This window comes from Photinus pyralis, unplaced genomic scaffold (genome assembly GCF_008802855.1).
Source record: "Photinus pyralis isolate 1611_PpyrPB1 unplaced genomic scaffold, Ppyr1.3 Ppyr1.4_LG9, whole genome shotgun sequence".
NCBI lineage: Eukaryota > Metazoa > Arthropoda > Insecta > Coleoptera > Lampyridae > Photinus > Photinus pyralis.
In genome coordinates this window covers 20,549,940-20,568,725 of record NW_022170878.1, presented here as the reverse complement: position 1 = coordinate 20,568,725, position 18,786 = coordinate 20,549,940, and the positions used below count along the sequence as shown (strand labels likewise).

The window sequence follows — 18,786 nt, the reverse complement described above, 5'->3', positions numbered from 1 at the left end:
AATATGTTAGTAAATCACGTTGCAATCCTATGAGACTATTTGTATAATAATTCCCACTGTGTATGACGGTTAGCCGTTATTAGGTAACAGCGTCATTATTATTGTCTTTCTCCGTGTTAAGGTTGTTGAATTTTTGAACGGTCGCGATGGTGTGTCTTCAGTTTTAAGTGGTCAAGTGCGCGCCGAGTCTGTCATGCAGCTTATTCAGGTAATAAATGATTTTTTAAATTCTGAATTTTTGAATTTCGCGCCCTAATACTGAGCGGGAAATTTAAATTATAAACGTTAATTACAGCTATTTATAGTTATAGTTAAATATATAATGTTAATATATAATATTAGCGTTACATTTAGAATACAGTGGATTATCTTCTCTTTTGACTGATTGAATTGAATGGATTAGTTTCATCTCCTCTGCTAAACTATTTTTTGTACTTTGTGTCTGGTTGACAGGATGTGGCAATAGGAGAAAAGTGAACCGTAAATCACCTTTACTGCATTCTACCCCAATACAAATTTTTGTTTCAAAAAATAATTGATATACGGACAGGGGAACAAAAAACTTGCCAGTTTTTAATTGTTAACCATTCCTTCTTCAATTTTTTGCGTAATTTGCCCTAATTGTTGAATTAATTTGCTCAAATTTTCATTTTATTAGTCATAAACTTCACTGGTTTCTACGGCTTTCCTATGTGTTAATTCTTCTCTTTTCTTGTCTTCTAGTATTAATTTTTTCTGGTTTGACTTTTTTTAAAAATAATTCAGTTGAATAGTTGGGTGTATTCCCATGTAAGCTGCGTCTGCTGAGTGACCTGTGGAGCTCCTGGTTTCTGGCTCGGTAGTGTTCCGGCTGTGGAAACTCAGATCCTCTTCTTTCTTCATAATTTCTATTCGGTCTATAACTCCTCCTTACTCTTGTATAATTGTTGTAATTATTATAACCCCCTTAAAAGTAATTCACTTGCCTTCGGGTCTCTTGTCTCTCATTGGTGTCTCTCTTCCAGGGGTGATGATCCTTGGTCGATCGAATCTGAACCCTCTCCAATCCATTTTGTGTTATCGTCTGGACTCAACTCCAAAAATCTGTTCAAAATCTCTTCGAAATTTCTTTAGAATCCCTTCAAAATCTCTTCAAAATCTCTTCAAAATCTCCTCAAAACCTCTTCAAAATCTAACACATATGAAAGAACCAACTTGCGAAAAGGGATAATGTAAAGGGATAAGCAAAAGGGATAAGAAAATGCGGAGACATGAATCGAAAGAGAAAGAAGGGTCAGCCAAGTAGAAGTGGTGGGGAATAAAATGAGAATCAGAACAACTCACAAAACAGAACGAATTAAAGACCTAAAAAATAAAATAGAAGATTTCGTAGACAAAAGGGGGGGAGTAGTGACCAATATTGGGTGGAGATCTTAATTCCAGAACAGAAATTAAAGAATGCTCGTAGAAAGATGGGAAGAGGAACACAAGATAGAAAGTCAAGAGTGCAACAAAGAGGGATAAGTATTACTGGAATCAGAAAAGAGAGGTTGGAGAATTTTAAATTGAAATATGGAGGGAGATAGGGATGGGCAATTCACATACATGGGAGAGAGAGGGGGGTCGGTAATTGATTGCACAAAAGTAAATGGAAAAATACTGGAAGAAAATAGTTGAAGTTAAGGTAGGAACAAGGATAAAATAGGATCACCACCTTACGGAATTGAGTCAAAAGGGGAAGATACGAAAATCAAGAAATAAAAAGACGCAAAGACGAAGGGAGATACAGTTACAGACAAGAGACGCGATAGAGCTGCATTGAGGGAGATTATAGGAACAATGGGAAGAGAAGGAGAGAGTACAGAAGAGGGTTGGAATAATATAAAGATATTAAAAAAAGAAGTAATTAAATAATTGGGAGGAGGGAGAAAGGAGTGGTGGGGCATAGAATACAGCAGACAGAAATAGATATAAGGAAATGATGGAGAAAGAAGGAAGAAGGGAAATACAGGAGCAAGAGGTGAACGAACGGAAAAAAATACAAAGGAAATGTAAAGAAGAAAAGATGGAGAAACAGGTGAAATAAGAAGGACAAATAGCGAAATAAAAACAGATACGGAGGATTTTTTGAAGGTGTTAAGCAGAAGAAAAAGAAAATAGAGCCAGTGGGAGGGAAATACAGTTACAGGAATGGAAACAACATCTTATTAAGTTACTACAAGATAAGGAGGAGAAAGAGGAGGCTATGGAAGAGGTAGGAAGAGGAGATGTTGAAAGAGATGAGATAATAAGAGAGGCAACTAAAAAGACTGAAGAAAGGGAAAGCGAGAGGGAGAGACAAGGCTTGGATTTTCTCTCTAGGTATGGCCAAGGAAAGGATAAGGAATCCAACAAAATGTGAGAAAGAAGGGAAGATGGGACAATAGACAAGGGAATAAAGGGATTATATCGGCCACGCGATTCAGATGTGGAAATGGAGAGAGAGGGAAGGAGAAGTGGAGACAAGAGGAAGAAAGCAAATGTACAATCTGTAGAGAGGAAGATAGGGACACAGCTATGGAGCTCCAAGGAAGTGGAAAGTACGGGGAGAAGCAGGAGTGAGGTGCTGAAAGAGGAGCCTAGAGGTGAGAAGTGCATGAGAGGGATACTAAAGAAAAGAGAAGAAAAAATCGCCTTGTAGTTTTGGTTGTAATTTGACTATACTAATCCTTAAAGGTTCTTTACGGCCTTGGAAAATCTTCAAGGGGATCCAGAGCTTTTCTCTTCTTTATTAGACTTTAGTGTTCATGTTTAGAGTCTCTAAGCTGAGAACCTTTAACTAGACAACTGAGCCTTTAAGAGCTTTTAAGAGATTAGGTAGCTAGTACTAATCTAAAAGAGAATTTAAAAATCATTAATAACGCCCCAGGAAATTCTGAAGGACCTTGTAAGCCCTTAAAAAAAGGAAAGTTCTTAAGAGCTTAGAAGAACTGCTTTCGAAACACTCTTCACAAGACTTTTAGTTGTATTTCTTATAATCTAAATACTCTGCTGTCCACGGTTCTCCATTCCTTAGTGGTTACACCCGGGTTTTGCTAGTTCAACACCTCTTGGAGTTCCTGTGGATGCCCCGGGATCCATACCATGGTTTTCACTGGTTTCGGAAGGGGTTTGGCTTGGTGAAACCGTAGCTTCGCCTCTTTTCATGGTGCTTCTACAACGATGAGCAAAGTGCAGGGCATTTCTCCTGTGACGGCACTATTTGAAACTGAGGGAAACCATCCCCTCCTCAGGACTATGAATTCCGCTGAAGATCCAGGTCTTTATGTACCCTTTGGATCGTGGTTAACAACAACCATTAGTGTTGGTTTCTCTGTGAGTCTCAACAACCATTGAGTTGCTAAGAGTAACCGGTATTAAATCTTCATCCTTGATTTCAGCGAAAATTGGAGCTTTCTGTAAATTAAATGAAAAGTGCCTTATATCGTTTTTGTGGAGGTACTATCGAAGATTTTCTGCTCACTATTTCCAGTTATAGAAATAGCTAAGTCAATGTTCTAAAATCAGTACCTACTTCTAAGTTTTAAGCTCAAAATAAGGCGAAATTTTTATAAATCTTCTTTGCCTGTCCTCCTCCTTCTGTTGTAGTAGCCTAAGGATACACTCTGTCCAGAAAGTGAAACTTCGTTAGATAAAATTCGAATTTGACCATTAATCAAGTATAAATTAGCGAAATTAAACCGTAGGAATGTAATTAACTAATGTCGATAATTTGATTAGAAATTGTAATTAAAGTGAAATGATTGATTATTTTAAAGGTACTGTTCCTCGCGGGGTTAAGTTTCGCGCTGGAGGAGACGGAGCGCTCCATTTACTTGCAACCGCGCCACTTCAACCCCCATCCCTACGAAGTATCGGGCTACGAAACCAACGGAAATCGCGGACCTGTCCTGTTCCCGACGACACCCCCTGATCCCGACGATCCTAGTGGAAATAGCAACAATCTTCCGATTGACGACAGTCCTTACACCGCCGTCGTTCGCAAGCACCAGAGGGAACAAGCGGAGCGATTTCTTGACGAGGTGAGTTGCAAAATTTCGCGTGAGTAGACCGCTGCGATCGCCAGAGGGTGTCCCGTAATTATGATTATCTCACAATGACTTATTATTTGTTATCGATACACTTTCCATTCAAATTAATTAACGTCGCAATTGTTCGACGTTTACTAATGGGAAAGATCTCACAACGTCCATTGTTGGTGTAGATCGTGACCGAATAATGGAATTTGACGTAATTAGATCATTTGGCAGGCCTTTATTGCGGATTGAAGGTGTCGATAATGGCCGAGTTCGGACTTTTACCGGATATGAAACGTCGTGAGAGCTTACGTACAATGCTTTATTTCTTGGGTATCTGAAACTTGTATCAATCACCAAAATTAATTATGAGTAAAATCCACCCTCACTCGACCTTTACCGCAGATGGAGAAAGAGAGACCCTTCTCTACGCGAAAGCAATGTCTCGCATACGCAATTGCACTGACCTTCTTCGCCTTGTACGGGTAGGCACCTTTAGGAGAGTCACTCGAGATGTAAGGGATGATTTTGCATAGTGAACATAAAACGATGCATCCCCTACTAATACAAATTCTACTCTTAGCTAAAACCATCAACCCCGAGGATACAAACTTACACAAATTTTTGTGCACCATTTAATTGTCTTAAAACCCTAAGATAGTCTTGAAAACGAGTAATCTGAGTATGTACCCCTCCAGAGGGGTTGAGGATAACTTATGGTGCCCCAAAAACGTTTCAGGCTGTCTCTCACTTCTTCGCTAATAGCTCTTAAACAACACATCCTAAGGACTTATCTAGAGACGATAATTTTTCCGAAATTCGCATGTAGCATCCAAACTACGGGTCCTGCCTGTCAAAGCATTATTGTAGAGAATTTAATGACGAGTTCTAAGAATGCCCAAATTTGACCTGGACCTTGTGTTTTCTCTTCTGCGTCATTTGATTTTTATAGCGCGTTTTCCTCTTAATAGCTTTAGGAAATTCTCGGCTCCAGAAAGTCAGAGATATAGGAGGTAATCTCATCTTAGTAGGGTTTTGTTGCAAAGATAGCTGATCTAAAAATTTCGCAGCTTTGCACCCTGGGAGTACAGCGATCCTGATTGACTTTTAAAGAAAAATTGTTGACTTAATTATTGAACCTCGTATTGCAAAAGGCGATAATTCTAGGCCACTGCAGTTCACAGTTCAGATTTTACGGATCAAGCCTCGAGATAACACTTTGCTCGTTGCTCAGTTACGTTAGCAAAAATTCTGTTGCGGCGGTAAATTTCGATCGAGCTTCGTCAGAGTGAAAGTTGTAGAGAAACAAAAAATTAGCACACATAAGTGAGTGAATTAGTAACAATTGTACCCGGTTAAGAACCAACTATTGAAATGTGCTGGAATTTTCGTGAAACGAGAGGGGATTGAACTTTGTCGTTGGAAATCATTCGTTCTTCAAAATAAAGCTTTTAAAATCTTACAGCTACTAGATAAACTATCACAAAACGAAAATGTCATCGTACCTTAAATGGTGCTTAACCGCTCGCGAAACAGCTTCGAAAAATCGGAATAATGCGAAAAATAAATTTCCCACATGATAACCGAAAGGCTAACCTCGTCTGCCGAAATCCTTCTTATAATTCGGGGTCTCTCTTCACATATCTCGAAACGTACACTTTGTCATCACTCTTTTTCAAAACATACTTTTGTTCACGTTCGCTATGAAGCGGTATATGTTGAACAACGTTCAATTTTAAAAAATAAAAGTTTCTAAAGCGACCACTTGTTACAATGGAAAATTCCATGATGAATCTCTCTGCCACCGAATAACGCGTAACAATTTTGTTCCTCAGTCGGCCTGACTTAAAGGAATTTGGTAACCATTAATATGGGAAAAGAAACAATTTTTTTCTCAAGTGGTTCATTTGACAAGGACGTTGAAATTTTATTGAGTATGGAAAGAAGGGCTTCCATTCTTGTTCGTCAAACAACCTCCTTCCGATTGTGAGCCCAAGGGTCTGGTGGTTATGGCTGGGAAGGGGATTGTTATCAGTTCTCAAAATTCAACCATATTTAGTACAGGAGAGTCCAAGCGCATAAGAGCCTTCTGACTCCTTAGGTGAAGAAGTCTCCACTGTCTGAGGGTTATTAGTCCATAGCATGGCGGATGAATGAAGGGATTGGCGTTGTGTAGAATCAGGACCAGATGAGTCAGGGGGTGGGGAAAGTAATAACAGACCTTTTCACTGCTCTTTACGTGGTCTTCAAACTTTTCGAACGCGGAAGACAATGTGGAAAAAACCATTCTCTATTAGAAAGTGACTTTAGTCCAACACAGTCGAGGTGGAACCATTGAAATAAGCAGCCAGTGGCATCACATGGTCACAAAAGGGATATTAAAAGGTCTACCTCATCCGAATTGTAATTTCCTGATACATTTAAACAAAAAGAAACCCCGCCCAGTATCCATTCATTGTACTCCCCTGATAGAGAAAATTTCTTTTGTAACGGAATCCCGCGGGTGCTTATGAAATACTTCGTTTTTGGGGGGTATTATGCATTATACTGTACACAGAGTGGTCAGGTTGCTCAATTGCTTTTAAGTCGGTGGTTTTCGTGATAAATTCTATTCTATTCATAAGAAAAATTAGTAACAAATTTAATAACAGATGACGATTTAATTGAAACAACAAAATTACAAAAAGATAAAAGAAAATTTTTAGAAACTGAAACTCAAAATTGCGATAATTTCGGAAAATTTACTCATAGTGAAATTTCTGAGGCAGTATACAAACAAAAAGAAAAAAAAGCTCCTGGTCCTGACTTAATAAATAGCGAAATTATAAAAAAAAATTATCCTTTTATTAGAAAAAAATTAAAAATTTTATATAATTCATGTTTGAAATTTGGCTATTTTCCAAATTGTTGGAAAAAAAGTGACTTGATAATTATAAAAAAACCAGGTGAAGGAAAAGATCCTTTAAATATAAAAAGTTATAGACCAATAATGTTGTTGTGTTGTTTAGGAAAAATATTGGAAAAAGTATTAAATAATAGATTGAATTATTATTTGGAAAATAACAAAATTTTATCAAATAAACAATTTGGATTTAGGGAAGAAATATCGACGGAAGATGCAATTTTGGAATTATTTAAAAATGTTGAAAATTCACAAAAAAAATATGTTTTAGGAATATCAATAGATATAGTTGGTGCGTTCGACAATGTATGGCGGCCGGTTATTCTATATGAACTAGGAAAAATTAAATGCGATATATCAATACAAACAATTATTAAAAGTTATTTGACAGATAGAATTACAATATACAGCAATAAATACCAAAAAATAACAAAAGAAATTAGCAAAGGTTGTCCACAAGGGTCAGTACTGGCACCTACTTTTTGGAACACAATTTTTAATAATAGTTTTCAAAATAGTGTAACGGAAATTGCATATGCAGATGACAAAATTTTTATTATAAAAGAAAACTCAAGAAAAAAATTAGAAACTTCCGGAAATGAAATAATAAAAAAATCAAAATTTATAATAAAAAGTAAAAATGGTAAATAACATAAAATATTTAGGGATAACAATTAAGGAAAAATTAAAACTTAATATGCATATTGACAAAATTTCGAGTAAAATAAAACAATTATTTCAAAAGTATTTTTGGACTTAAGGACGTAAGGATAATTGGGGATTAAATAAGAAGACGTTAATAACTATTTATAAGGGAGTATTGGAGCCAGCATTGTTATATGGAGTTGTGAGATGGAGAAATAGAATTAAAAAATTAGAAAGAAAAATTATAAGTATTCAATCTTACATTCTAAGAAGAATTTTTAATATATATGATAAAACTGCAACAAATTCAATAACAATTATTTCCGGAATAATGCCTATTATATTAAAGATAAATTTAAAAATTCAAAATTATAATTTGAAAAAAGATCAAAATATTATTTTAGGAGAAGACATAATAAATTGTAATATTATATAAAAAATAAAACAAAAATTAACTTTGGACATCCGGCAAAAGCACATAAAAATTTAGAAAACTTTAAAGAGGAAAAAGGAAAATTAACAAAAGTCGAAATTAAAAAACAAATTGAACAATATTATTTAAATAAATGGCAAGAGGAATGGGATCAATCGGACAAGGGGAGGGAAACATATCAATACATACCAAACATAATAAATAGATTAAAATGGAAATTTTGGAATATATAAATAGGGGTATTATACAAATTATAACCAATAGAGGACTTTTCAATTCTTATTCTTATAAAATTAAAAAAAGTGAAACAAATATGTGTATACGCGAAAACGAAATAGAGAGTGCTGAACATTTGTTATATGAATGTGAAGAATTCAAAATTGAAAGAGAAGACTTTAAAAATTTATTGGAATCAAAAGGAATTATTATTTGGCCTGTTAACAAAATTCAATGTTTACAAGAAAAAAATATCAGAAGCATTTTCGGAAATTTTTGCAGTAAAATTCAAAAAAGAAAGTTAAGTAAAATTTTAAACAAGACAATTAAATAAATTTACAGGGACCTCCAAGTGGTTAGGGACGGGCAACGAAGTCTAGGTAGGTAACCCTTTTTAGGGCAATAAAAATCCTAGATACGGCCAACTCCTGTAAAACAAAAATAAAAAGTTATAAAAAAATTAAGAGAAGACTTGTAGATAATAGGGGATATGCTGGAAGGCATGAGTAAAACTAACAAAAAGAATGTGCTATAAATATTGCTATAAGCACTTTTCGATAAAATCAACTTTTAATAAGTAATTAAAAAAAAAAATGTTTTTTTTTTAAATTTTTTTCTTTACTACCTGTATTAATATACAATAAATGGTAAAATATGTGCATATATATGCATAATATTGGTAAAAACATTGGCAAACATTTTTGATGTATATGCACCAGGATGCACACATATGCAAACTTGTATATGTTGTATAATTTCTAATAAAAAAGGAATTACGATAAACACTAACCATAAGATGGTTCTGTAAGTTTTCTGCACGAAATGATTGCCTCCTGTCTCTAAGAATTAATTTATAAGCACTAAGCAGAGAAACTTCTCTCCACATCAACAAAAGTAATAGGTGCATTAGAAAACGACAAACTATTGGGAGCAATTTCCAAACCTTCCACAATGTCACCCATCAACGCCGTCGAGAAAGAGAAACATAAAATAGTTTGAAAATGATGAAATTAAACATCAATTAAATCAACAAATCTTTCTTCCGGCTATTGCAGTATGTTTCATGATCGCGTCCGTTATAAAAATCCGCAAAAATGTATTAAAAATTCAAATTAAAATCGATTAAATCTAACAAAATTTAAATCTTAACATGCAAAATATGCATGTCTATCATGCAAATGCAAAGAATATCAAAATATGAAAGAAACGCAAAAAATGTTGCAAATCGAAAATACACAAAATCTCATACGAGGACAACCAAAAATAAACGATATGCAAGTATTCACAGCTTTAGCTGATCAACAAACTGAATTAAAATTAAAATAAAATAAGTGCTTTTAAACATCAAGATGGTGAAAATATGCAAAAATATATGTATCATATGTGGAGAGATTTAACCTTTTTGTTTGCACTCTTCAAAATACAGGCAATCTTAGTCAGTGTTAAACAACGTTGAATTACAAGAATTTTCACCGTCTTACTAAGATACATCGGATAAATTGTTGTACACTGTGAAATAGAAGTAAGTAAGAATTTGCAAGCTTCTTCTGATAGTGAAAGTTCAAACTCATAACAACTAATCCAGAAGCGTTTGAAACGAAAAAAATCAGGCCTACGAATTCAATATAAATACAAGAAGAAAAGTCGATCTATGGAACCATTACCTCAGGTTGTTCACCTTAACACTGATAAGACACTTCCGCGTCGCCACTTGTGCCACAAGATAGTCGTATTACAATAGGTCGCATTGTAACACTTGTCTTTCATACTATTTTTTCTATTTCGGTGCTTTAATTTAATTAAAAAAATCATTATCAGAAACTATAGGGAACATTAGAACTAACATGTTTTATGTTGGTAACACTTTTATGCCGTTAAGTTTTAGGTTGGCAGCGTAGTAAGACTGACATTTTGAAGTTCAAACATGGAAGTACCCAACGAAGTACCTACTTGTACTAACTAGTAACTGCCAACTTAAGAGATGAGTTACCAAAAAAAAACGACTTTAATCACTGTCTTTGTACAACTGTTTTCGGCCGAAAACAGTTGTACAAAATCATCATTGTGACACCGAAATAGAAAAAAATCATTATCGTTACGTCTACAGATACATTGTAGCTGAAGAAGTTTGTTAAGACCAAATGATGATGAAATTGGTATGTGAGGATTATGTTTCTATAACTTCATTTCTCTACTTTAATTGAACTTGTATCTCGCTTTGGACGACACTGGGTTCGTTATAGTTACAGATGTAAAATTGGCTCTTTAATGGTGAAAAAACTCTGTTTAACGAGTACTGGGAAAACCTTAAAGAAAAGGCTTCACATTAGCGACGCCTGCTCGATAAACACAGCACTTCGACTAACTATTTCGTAAAACTTGAAACACGCTTCCGCTTAACTTTAAACAAGAACTTTACAACTGACAAGACTGACTGTCTTACAATAAATACGATCAAATACAGCTTTTAGCTATAACGTGAGTAAACAGTTTGTTAATATTGATGGAAAGGTGTATATTGTGCCAGATAATTTGACATATAGATTAAGTGAAAACAAAAAATACATTGGAAAATTGTACGTCAAAATCAAAGATATGCTATTATATTCCGGAAGCAGCAAAGAAAATGAAAGATAACCCTTATTTTATTAACACCCACACTACAATCCTATTTACAGATCGATTTTAGTGGGAAAACGTTTTGTCAAAAACCATTATTTTGTTCAACAATTTTAGCGGAATTTCCTTTAATTACTTGACCATAAAGTATGTACTTAGAATTTGTCCACTTCAACGAAAATAATGTAGAACAACTTTCGCTTTTGTCCATTTTTACCTGTCCACGCATTTGCCGTAACAATCAATTAATTATATTTATAATTCACTTGAAGCATGACAAATTGTAGACGCGATCAGCGAACCTTAAACGAAAAACAATTATTATTGTAGACAAACGAGATTAATAACAACATTCAATTGCACGTGAAAACGTACCTATGTACCTATATGGAGCGAACTTTGCAATTAAGTAGCAATCTTGAGCGATTGCAGCTCGAGAACTTGCACTTAAGGGCGAAGTTAATCAAAAGTTTACATTGTCGCTCGTTTTGACAATAAACGTTAACATTCCACACTTAACTGTTCGAATGACTGCGAAATAGTTATTGTAGGAGTATATCGTAATAATGGTATTGTTATTTCGGATTTTTATCGCGCCAAATCCGCTTTTATCTGGTAACGGTGCCGTGTATTTATGGGGCATTACAGAAGAAATTTTGTAATCTATTGTCCATAAACGTGTAACTTTTGGTACGCCGAACGAACGGCGAAACGCGCGCGGTGTTTCTTTTTAATTAACTACCCGGGCAATTAGAGTGTTTTATGTAATGACGGGGAATGTGCAATTAAGAGTAATGTAGCTCGCTCTCTCTTCACCTTCGACCGGTGAAATATGTCATGTGAGTAAATTGCAGTACCTACACTACATCTTGGTGAATCCGCAACGACGGACTGGCATTAGCGATTTAAAAAAGGGGGTAAATCCACTCTAAGAAACACCCCTCTGGACCTAGCCCCCCACTATTGAGAATCAATTTAACAATATTGTATCCAATTTATGAGTTATTTAGGAGCTTTTCATATCGGAAGCATCAAATTTTAGAGCTCCCTTAAACCACTAGGAATTTCTCATGGGGTGGCTGAGTCTGTTTGGATTCGCCCCCCACCCCCCGATTCGAATTACTTTTCTCAAATTAAGTATTGGTAATCGACCTAGTAATGGACACAGACCTAGTAATGGACACTTTTCCCCTTAAAAATTTGAAAATAGGCATTGTGTGGTACTAACGCTGTAGATGGGTAGGTCAAATAATCAGTAGGTCCTTTGGTCGCATGCAGGTTCAACAGCTGCGGCTAAGTTCACTCTTATTGATCTTTTAAACGAACTATTGTGGCGGCGTGGGTTATGTGATGAGGTTTTTTGACATACTAAATTAAAGTGTCGTTAGCGTCTACTGTGCGTTTATTGAAACGTTGTAGTTATTTTTCCCACGCCAGGTAGGTTACTAATATTAGCAGTATTGATTTCTTAATTAATTTATGGTCATATAATTGATGGTACATGTCATTCCGCTTTTAGAAGGGGGTGACCATTACTAATACACTGTTTTACTTCGAGGGCTAGTGGTGGTCATAGGGTGTGACCATTTTTGAGACATAATGTTTCAGTAATGGGCACAATTTAGTTTACCCTTCTGTAAAAGATAGACTGCTTGGAACGTACTTTCCTAAATTTTAATGGATCTTAAAAGGTTTCTTACATGAATTAAATTTTTATAGAATGGGGAAAACAAAGAAAAAAGAAAAAAGAACTTTTTTTTCATACTCAGAAGAGAACATGATTATGGCAATTGAGGCAGTGACAAAGAATGGAATTAACAAAAAGGCTGCAGCTCGTGAGTTTAAGGTTCCTCGCAGCACTTTGGTACGAAGGTTAGCGTTAGCAACTCCTTACAGCAGAAAAATGGGCCCAGCTACAGAAATTCCCGAAGCAGAAGAGAAAATTATCGAAAACTGGGTGTTGGCAATGGCCAGGAAAGGATTTCCAGTTCACCGACAAAATCTCATCTTATCAGTGAAAAAAATGGTCGAGGATATGGGAAAGGAAACCAAATATTTTCTAAATGGAACACCTGGAAGATCATGGTTTAGGGGTTTTTTGAAACGTCACCCTAAGATAAAGGAAAAATTCATAATTTTTGCACCAGTAGGTACTTAACTCTTTCTGTATAGGAATAGTTCTGAAACATGATCCGGAGGGCGCAGAAGTTCGAACTATGGTCAGTGCTGGAGTTCAATCCTGGAAATGGCCTACAAAAGAGGATGTTTTATACTATTTTATGGATAGTATTATATGCAACATTCATAATCCTAAATTGAAAAACAATAGAGGCCACTATAGTGTGCCCGAAATGAATAAATATGAATAAAATATATTTTTGAAACATGTGTCCATTACTAGTCCATTGCATGTCCATTACTGCTCACTGTATGCCCATTACTAGTGTATTACGGAAATTTGTCAAATAATTTTTATAAAATATGTGTGTCCCATTGTCAGTAATTGGGGCCATGTTTATTGAAATCTTCATAAAAAGACCGTTCCATAGGTCCATCTATGATATGGTTAACATCAATAAAGCGGTACTTATGAGCGTTCAAAGTTGTAATTTCCTTATGGGTGTCCATTACTGAGCCTGATACCCTTTACTAGAATTACGAGCTGTTTAAGAGCTTTCATTTACTAAGTAATTGCAATTTTTGAGCGCCACCCTTAAAAGAGCAAATAGATTTCATCCTGGAAGCCGCCAGATCTATTCTGGAATAGCCTCTACTCTGCTTTTCTTTGCTTATTACAAATTAATTTTTGTCCATGAATTAGGATCTGTTGAAAAGTTTTCATTTATAAGTCTAATTTTGGAGCTCCACCCTCAAAAGCCCAAATAGATCCATTTCACAGTAGCCTTTCCTCGAGCCTGACCTATGCTGACCTTTACTTATTTCAAATTCATCTTTAAGCATGAATTACGAGCGATTTAAGAGCCACTTACAAGTTTTTTTCTAATTTTTGAACTCGACTCCTATCAATGAACACAATATAAAATAGGGAATCTTCGGAATCCTCAAGAACAGCTCCGATTTTTTTAAATTTGGTGCTTTATTGTTTAAAATCAGAAGCCTTTCTGGGGGGGGGGGGGGGGGGGATAATCAATTCTGTTGCTTAAAAGATATGTATCCTTTTTATGTCGGAAATTTGCTAAGAATTATAAAAACGTGCTATTCGTTTGGGTTTTGTCTGTCCGTCCGTTTGTCCGTCTGCTCTTCCCACCGCCCGTCTGTCCTTCCCTACGTCCGTTCGTTCTTCCGTCCGGACTAACTTTTGCAATGTTCAACTACTTTTATGGGAATTGTCCTCGAGTTCTGGACTTTTTTTTTGCAATAGCCTATACCTATAAGGTGTACCAGACGCCTTTCAAATTTTATTGTCTTAAGGGGGGGACGAGATTTGGTACACATTCTTACACATAAAAGGACAGAATCGCGGATGCGCAGATGTGCGGGTGGTATCTGTGCTAGCCACAGAACATTTTTTTCAAATTAATTTTTAACTGAAATATTGTCCGGATGAACAAACGAACGAACGGAGGGTTAGGACAGACGGACGAACGGACGGATAGACAAAACCCAAACAAATAACACTTTTTTGTAGTTCTTTAAAAATTTCCTACATAAAAAGGATAAACAATAGAAATAATTATCCCCCCCCCCTCCCGAACAGTTTCTTATTTTAAATAATAAAACACCAAATTAAAAAAAATCAACAAAATCGGAGCTGTTCTTGGGGACTTCCGAAGATTCCTTGTTCTATGTGTTTTTTTTATAGTGGTCGAGCCCAAAAATTAGAAAAACTTGCAAGTGGCTCTTAAATCGTTTGTAATTCATGCGTAAAGATTAATTAAAATAAGTAAAAGGCAGCAGAAGTAAGGCTCGAGGTAAGGCTTTTGGGGGTGGGGCTCCAAAATTAGACTTACTTATAAATAAAACTTTTCAACCGCTCGTAATTCATGGATAAAAATTAATTTGAAATAAGTAAACAATGTTGTTTAGTAAATTAAATTGGAGGGGTTAATTATGTCTTTTTTTCCTTCTATTATGTTTTATATATATTTTACACACTCTCCAATAAAAGACAATTTATTATTATTATTTATTATAACAGAGGAGAGGCTACGTCCAAGTGGAACTGGCCGCCCCATCGATTATATCTATTTGCTCTTTTAAGGGTGGCGCTCAAAAATTGCAATTAAGTACTTGTAAACGAAAGCTCTTAAATAGCTCGTAATGCTAGCACAATATTAGTTTGAAAAAGGTAATTCGAATCAATAGGGGGCTGAATCCAAATAGCCTCGGCCATCCCATCAGAAATTTTAGATTCCTATTGATTTAAGGGAGCTCTAAAAAATTTTATGCTCCTAAATAACTCATAAATTTTATTTTATTTTATTTTATTTTGCCTTTATTTTTGAGTGGGCGGGGTTCAGCCAAGGCTGCTCTACCTACCCAACCCACTATACATTTAAAAATATCCATGCCCGAACCCGGATTCGAACCAGGGACCCTTAGCACCACAGTCCAGCTTTAACTGAACTGCGCCACACGAGCCGGTTCCACAATAGGGGGGACTAGGTCCAGCGGGGTCTAAGAAACGGTGCTAAAGTTGCACTGTTTCCGAAATCCTGGAAAGTGGTGGCTTTTGTAATTATTTAGAGTATGCTTGCAAAAGTGACTGAAATGTTGTACCCTTATTTTAAACCCTCCAATAGATACAGCAGTTACAGTTCCAGAGAAACGGAGAATGATACTAAAGCTACACACAAACTACTGTCCTTTTGCACCACCAATTAAATTAAAAGCTAAGTTTCAAAATTAACTCCCACGCACTTCTCAAATATGTCGAATGACTTCTTTGATTCGATCCCTATCCCTAACCAAACTCTTACTAATCGGTAGCCTTTATGGCGATTAAGGCCATTTAAGTGTTATAGATTTCTTATTACAATTATTCTTTGTTTCGCCGACGGAGGTCGGGCGACGGGCAGAGTGCTGTCGGAAGAAGAGACATGGCAAATGAAAGTCTCGATCCTGGTTAGAGAGCTAGAGTTGTAGAAGGGACGATTCGCCAAAACGAAGAACCTCCCAAAACCAGTAAGGACACACGCCTGGATCACTAGGGTCAATCGGAAAAGGTCTTGAAAATGATCATAATTCATAACGCTGCAGCTGGAGCAATTGCCGTGTGGTACATAGGAAGGAGGACTGCAATTACCCACGACGTGCGAGCAAATAAAAATGCTATAACCCTTCGGGCCAAATACACCTCTCAAACCTAACTACCTCTTTAATGAACTTTCTCACACCAGCATAATAAAATAAATCAATTTTAAATCCTGATTCCAAGCAAAAAGGGCGAAGATCAAACTCCTTCAATTCTAAAAAGGTCATTTACCAAATTTTGAAGGCACTTGAAATGAACTTTGACCGCGGATAAACAGAGTTAAACATAATTCAACATGAGACATCTCTCTTCGTCGTTAAAGGGATCGAATAAACACACACATTGGATGATATTAAAAAACAAAGTTCTATGACTACAAATGACATTAAGTATGGTTATAGAATGATTACACGAACAAGACACTTGAACAAACGTGACGTACAAAAACTTGTTCTTCTTAAATCCATTCCCCAAACTGGTGGTTAGACGTTGACTGTTGTATCAGGCTCCACACACAAATACACCACAGATAACTTGAATGACTATTCGAATTACGCAAACGATAACTTCGGTGAATTGTTTATACTCCCCACCTACTGAATTCTATTCGACAACCCGACGACTTTACTTAAAACTATGAAAGGCAACTAAACTTCAACGAAGACCCGCGTGTCTTCTTAAATTCCAAAAAACAAAATCAAACTGATGGCCTCCAGATCTGACGAAAGTCTTGTTCTATTAAACGGGCGACAAACCGACCTCGAAATTGGCAAAACAAACTTCTTTTCCTTACAGGGGAACAGTATTCTTCAACGGACCGCAACTCGGGCTCGCACTTTGACAAAAACCCTCTTCCCGACGCATCCTCCAGTATTTAAACGGACATACAGACCCTTGGTACTTTGTTGAACCAATCAAATTTGTCACATGGATTATCTTAAACTATAACACTTTCTACGAAAACAATATTTTTTTTACGATTAGAAAACCACCTTATCTCTACACAATTACATTAATTTCTGCTAAAATGAACGTAATACCCAATAAATCAAATCGAAGCTGTCACAAATGCATTAAATTATCAGAAATTGAGATTGACATTTATCTTTTACTATGAAATAAACAAACAAAACCTGGACTACAGGTCAAATTCGCAAAATCGTTTTGTGTTTATTCCTCCATTTATCGTTGCCCGTTCCGACCTAATCGATAGATTTGACAGTTTTACGTTTGTCGCATTCAGACTGAATGCTATACATAGATTCAGTTCTAAATTAGTTAGTTGAGAAAGTCGACAAAAAGAGACATTTTTCAACGAAGAACTTTAATCATAAAATTTATTTCAAATATTGTAAAGCTGGATGGATATAAAAGTCATCTGTGGAATCAATATCCCATTTGAAAACTATGCGATTGGCAACCTTTCAATAGAAAATAGAAAAGCAATAGATGTCTACAAAACATTTCTCAACAATCCAACAAATTCCGTAACATAATTTCTCTCATTGTATAATATCTTCATAACTACTTCGGCATCGCTTTGGATCCCCCGTAAAAAATAACTAAAGCGGATTAAATGCCATCAGACCGAACGAAATTCATAGCATTTCAACCAAAAATTAACATCAGCTAAAAGTTTTCACTCAAGTTTCCACTAAGTACAACAGAAGCCTTTAAAATTTACATATAGGGCTCAAATTAAAATTCAAGAAATTAAGAAACTTTTACACTCAAGACAGCCGCCGCCCCCCCATCCCTCATCTTTCACTTTAATATCACATTAAAACTCCACAAGTTTTAACCCAATATTTGATGTTTATTTAATTATTTTGCAAAGACTAAAATTAACTTATCCGAAGGGGTTACGCGTTTCTGTGTTGTTTAAAATGAAATTAAAACGGAATTTTCCGCTCGCCTCTTAATTTCTTTCTAACCTCGAAAAGCTGTGATTCCACGTAGTAAACTTATTTAATTATTGCGTAACGAGCTTAATTTATTGCGGGATTTACTTTTACCGCGGCCGGATTACGTTGGAGTGTTTGATTTATTGTTTGTAGTATCACTGCTCATTCAGGAACACAGAGACACCACTCCCTAAACAAAGCATTGCGCGTCTTAATACAAGAGCTATGTAGTTATTGCAGAAAAGTAGTTTTCCGTCAAAATGGCACGCTGCATTTGAAATGAAAAAATAAATAAAAAATAATTAAGATTTAGAATAATTGGAACAACCTTAAGATCCTAACAAATTTGAGAAATTGCAACAATTGGAACTATTTCTATTATAGCGAATATTCCAGCAAACCATATAGACATTGAGGCGCCTTGAAAGATTAGCGGTGGACGATAAATAACTAAGGCGGATGTGACGCAATCTTTCCGGGAAACATTACGTGTTTGATTGAGAACATTCTAGAAGATTCGGAAGCATTCGGTGGCTCTCGAGAACACAAATTGCTTTGCAGGACAGTTCCAATTTCAACGCGGAAGTAATCAATAGTTCGCGCTGTTATAAATAAATAACCGTTATAAATCACGGGCATTTCAAGAACTTTATTGTTAGTTGATTAATCGAATAATGGAAAAATCCTGGAATCAGAGTTACTTATATGAGGATTCGAATTTGAAGTTTGAGTAATCTCGCTGAACAGTTGAGGACGTTTATGAAATATTTATCAGAGGAAACGAAAGTATTTAACTTTTAACAGCATTTCGACGAGCT

At 35.7% G+C, this 18,786-nt stretch overlaps 1 long non-coding RNA gene across 1 annotated transcript; it reads left to right on the top strand.

Annotated features, from left to right (window-relative positions):
* Window positions 1-12,014: 12,014 nt before the first annotated feature.
* On the top strand, window positions 12,015-13,235 carry LOC116180494. The gene is made up of 2 exons (XR_004147135.1): window positions 12,015-12,286; window positions 12,569-13,235. It is a non-coding gene; the product is annotated as an uncharacterized LOC116180494 (long non-coding RNA).
* Window positions 13,236-18,786: the final 5,551 nt, after the last annotated feature.